The following is a 5,398-nucleotide window of genomic DNA, read 5'->3' as shown; positions in this document are numbered from 1 at the left end:
TTTGCCAGCTCTGTTTTGCTGTTAGTATTTAGCTCAATATTGTAGTTGATTATTTGTGCACATGATGTGAACAGTGAATCAAGTTGCTTTTATATGAATATCCAGTTGCCTCAGCTCTAGATATCACGAAGTTTGTCTTGTCCTTTCTGCCCTATTATTCCATCATTGTAGAAAAAAAGAAAGTGTCCATAGATTCATGAGTATTCTTTTCAGCTGGTCTGTTTATCTTGTATTCTGGCATATATATATTATAAAAGCATTATATATATATATATATATATATATATATATAAATGGTGTAACATGAATCAATATTTGAAATGGAACACTAGATATCAAGACCTATTATAAAATCATGATATATATCATGCCATTGATTTCATTCAATTGATTCATGTTATATCAAATATAACATGTTATATATCAAATATAACATGAATCAATGGAATGTTAAAAATAATTTTTATATATATTCATTCAAATTAAAGTAAGAAATTACTTGGCTGATCAATCAATCTTCTGGAACTAGACAGGCTGATTAATTTTTAATTTTCAACCAGTTAGGAAGTTTGACTTTTTAAAAAAAAATATAAATATGGAAGCATGATTTTGGAAACTTGTCCAAATAGTGATTGTCAGCTAAAAAAAAAAATTGTGTGAATCTTTGTAGCAATAATTGTTGGGCATCCAGCTTCTACTGCATCATGAGAGCCAATAGTACATATTTCTTTGCAACTCCATGTTCAGCAAATGCTTGTAATGAGTTATGCTAGGAGTATAATACTATGTGCTATGATTTCAATGTGTCCCCTCCAATTCAGGAGTTGCCAATGTGATAGCATTAAGATGTGGGGACTTTAAGAGGTAATCAGGACTTGAGGGCCCATAACTTGGCAATGGGATTAAGACCTTTGTAAAAGAGGACTCATGCAGCATTTGGCTAGCTTGTGCTCTTGTGTATACAGTGTTTTTCCTCTCTAGAAGATGTAGCACTTATAAGACACCAAACTGGCCAGTGCCTTGATCTTGAATTTCTCAATCCCCAGAACTGTGAGAAGATAAATTTCTCTGTAACTTACTCAGTCTCAGGTGTTCTGTTATAGCAGTGCAAATGGACTAAGACACCATGGAAACTGGAAAACACTGTATACTTGTGTTTTTCCATGTTAGAATCAGTTACATATTTACCATTCCACTATTGAGTATAAAGGTAGTGGCTAAGCTAAGCTGATATAACAAATTTCAAAATACAGTGGACTAACTAACAATTTATATTGTTAATGGGTGACTCCAGAGATAGTGATGGTACAGGACATAGAGATGATTCCTCCATGATTTCACCCCATGTATTAGAGTCAGCAGCACTGATGTCCCAATGCTGCACCCAACTGACTGCTGCAGTTAACACCACTTCTCAGTTCATAAGAAAGGGGAATGAGGATCTCTAGTTCAAGTGTTTTTTTCCAAAGAAATGGCTCAGATATTGTACATATCCCATCACATCTGCCAAGTCTTACTTAGGTGCCCATACTTAGCTGTAGTGAGAACTCAGATACAGGGTCTTTAGCTACACAGGTTTCTAAAACATAGAAGTTTTCTATCTCTAAAGTCAATGGTACTGGAGAACATATAGAAGTCTCTGCCATAGTTGGTCTTTCTGGCCACACTATAGTGATACACCCCCTTGTAGACATAGAATGTATTAACTTTTTCTTATGGGAGACCTAAGGTCCTACAGTAGTTATGGATAGTGTGGCCCAAGTCGATGTAATGTATGGGTATTATTAAGCTGGATCTAGAGAAATTATCAACTGCAGTCGGATCTAGCTGAATACTCAGAATGGGATGGTGGAGTGAGGGGTCCAACATGATATATTTGCTAAGAACATCCTGGCCATTGGTTGAGGGATTTGTCCCAGGGGAGTATTTTTAGCCTTGGCCAGAACTTGGAAGACAGGAATGTTTTCCATGCTGTTTTGACATCTGATGACAACGGTCGTCCATGCACACAGGCCCAGGAGAGGATGTTGTCTAAATTTTCATGAGTCATCCTCTTGCAGATCTAGGAAACAATTGGCAGCACCTCTGCTCTGAAATAGAAAATAATTCAGTCTCCACATTTAGTTGACAAACACAGACTGCTCATCGGTTATGTTCCCCTTTGTCAGTGTAAACATTTATTAGAGTGTCCAGATTGGTAACAAAGAAACCTATTAGTAGCAGAGCTAGTTTTTATACAACTGTCATCTCCACCAAGGGTCTTATTTATCTCTATTATCAAAATAATCTCTACCTCATTTTATGAAACTAAGATAATGCCACTCCAAGTCTTGCTACTAGCCTGACCAAAAAACTGGCTATCAGTCAGTGAAAATATATCATGGCTCATTTGCCAGGGTGGACAAATAGCAATCCATATTGCACAAAGCTTTGCTCAGTGTGACAAGTGTCCCTTACCATGCTCAGTAAGAGAGAGGTCACTGTAACGTTGAAATACAGGCTTATCCTAGTCAATTCCTGTAGAAGCTAACTGGAAAATCCATCAGTGAACCAGGCCCTGTTTGAGCTGAGAGGTCTCTTTATCTGTTTCCCCACTGGGCCAGTAGATCAGTGTCTTCTTGGGTGATCTACCAGAGAGACAGGGTAAATGATGTACTCCTAAGACATTTTCACAGAGCTACAAGACCCCGGCTTGCCCATATTTCATCTGTTTCTTTATGTACTATTTCCACTTCACTACAGAGGATTCCTGGGCTATCCTATCTGGTGATTTGAGGTCTCTGGATATACACAATTGGGATTTCTGGTTATAAAATCACTTCATGGTGATGGATCATGTGCTAATTATCTACTAAGGTCCCTATTAAGGCCAATATGTTTTTACTAAATATTTAAGAAAAAATAATTCAATCTTAAGCAAATTCTTTGACAGAATTGATAACAAAATAATCTCTACCTCATTTTATGAAACTAAGATAATCTTGATAACAAAATGTGACATGGACAATAAGAAAGGAAAATAATTGGTCATTATTCTCTGTTGGAGATTCTGGGGAGAGTACTGGGTAAATAATGAAGTTAAGGCAGAAATAAGTTCTTTGAAACCAGTGAGAACAAAGACACAATATACTGGAATCTCTGAGACACAGCTAAAGCAGTGTTAAGAGGGAAACTTCCAGCACTAAATGCCCACAGAAGAAAGTGGGAAATATCTAAAATTGAGACCCTAACATCACAATTAAAAGAACTAGAGAAGCAAGAGCAAACAAATTCAAAAGCTGGCAGAAGACAAGAAACAACTAAGAGCAGAATTAAAGGAGATAGAGACACAATGAATCCAGGAGCTTTTTTTTTTTTTTTTTTAAAGATTAACAAAATAGATATACCACTACCCAGATTAATAAAGAAGAAAAGAGAGAAGAATCAAATAGACACAGTAAACAACGATAAAGGGGAGATCACTACTGATCCTACAGAAATACAAACTACCATCAGAGAATACTATAAAAATCTCTACACAAATAAACTAGAAAATCTAGAAGAAATGAATAAATTCCTAGACATTTACATCCTCCCAAAACTCAACCAGGAAGAAGTCAAATTCCTGAATAGATCAATAACAAATTCTAAAATTGAGTCGCTAATTAATAGCCTACCAACCAAAAAAAGCCCAGGACCAGATGGATTTACAGCTAAATTTTAACAGAGGTACAAAGAGGAGCTGGTACCATTCCATCTGAAATTATTCCGATCAATAGAAAAAGGGGGACTCCTCCATAACCCATTTTATGAGGCCAGCCAGCATCATCCTGGTGCCCAAACCTGGCAGAGACACGACAAAAAAAGAAAATTTCAGTCCAATATCCCTGATGAACATCGATGTGAAAATTCTCAATAAAATGCTGGCAAACCGAATCTAGCAGCACATTAAAAATCTTATTCAACATGATCAAGTTGGCTTCATCCCTGGGATACAAGGCTGGTTCAACATATGCAAATCAAGAAATGTAATCCATCACATAAGCAGAATCAATGACAAAGACCACATGATTGTCTCAATAAATGCAGCAAAGGCCTTCAATAAAATTCAACACCCCTTCATGCCAAAAAAAAACAAAAAACCCAAACAACAACAACAACAAAAAACCTCAATGAACTTGATATTGATAGAACATATCTCAAAATAATAAGAGCTATATATGTATGTATGACAAATCCACAGCCAATAGTATACTGAATGGGCAAAAGCTGGAACCATTCCCTTTGAAAATCAGCACAAGACAAGGATGCCCTCTCTCACCACTCCTATTCAACATAGTATTGGAAGTTCTGGCCAGGGCAATCAGGCAAGAGAAAGAAATAAAGGGTATTCAAATAGGAAGAGAGGAAGTCAAATTATCTTTGTTTGTATGACATGATTGTATATTTAGTAAACCCCATCATCTCAGCCCAAAAACTCCTTAAGCTGATAAGCAATTTCAGCAAAGTCTCAGTATACAAAATCAATGTGCAAAAATCACAAGCATTCCTATACACCAAAATAGATAAACAGAGAACCAAATCATGAGCAAACTCCCATTGACAATTGCTACAAAAAGAATAAAATACCTAGGAATATAATTTACAAAAGATGTGACCTCTTCAAGAAGAACTATGAACCACTGCTTAAGGAAGTGAGAGAGGACACAAACAAATGGAAAAACATTCCATGCTCATGGATAGGAAGAATCAATATCATGAAAATTGCCATACTGCCCAAAGTAATTTATAGATTCAATGCTATTCCCATCAAGCTACCATTGACTTTTTTTCACAGAATTAGAAAGAACTACTTTAAGTTTCATATGGAACCAAAAAGGCCCGTATAGCCAATACAATCTTAAGAAAAAAGAACAAAGCTGGAGGCACCATGCTACCTAACTTCAAACTATACTACAAGTCTACAGTAACTAAAACAGCATGGTACTGGTACTAAAACAGATATATGGACCAATGGAACAGAACAGAAGCCTCAGAAATAACACCACACATCTACAACCATCTGACCTTTTACAAACCTTACAAAAACAAGCAATGGGAAAAGGATTCTCTATTTAATAAATGGTGTTGAAAAAACTGGCTAGCCATATGCAGAAAACTGAAACAAAATCCCTTTCTTACACCTTATACAAAAATTAGCTCAAGATGAACTAAATATTTAAATGTAAGACCTAAAACCATAGAAGAAAACCTAGGCAATACCATTCAGGACATAGGCACAGGGAAAGACTTCATAACTAAAATACCAAAAGCAATGGCAACAAAAGCCAAAATGGACAAATGGGATCTAATTAAACTAAAGAGATTCTGTACAGCAAAAGAAAGTATCATCAGAGTGAATAGGAAATCTACAGAATGG

This window comes from Sapajus apella, unplaced genomic scaffold, assembly GCF_009761245.1.
Source record: "Sapajus apella isolate SASKATOON/1434 unplaced genomic scaffold, GSC_monkey_1.0 scaffold14, whole genome shotgun sequence".
NCBI lineage: Eukaryota > Metazoa > Chordata > Mammalia > Primates > Cebidae > Sapajus > Sapajus apella.
Note: the sequence above shows the minus strand (reverse complement) of the source record.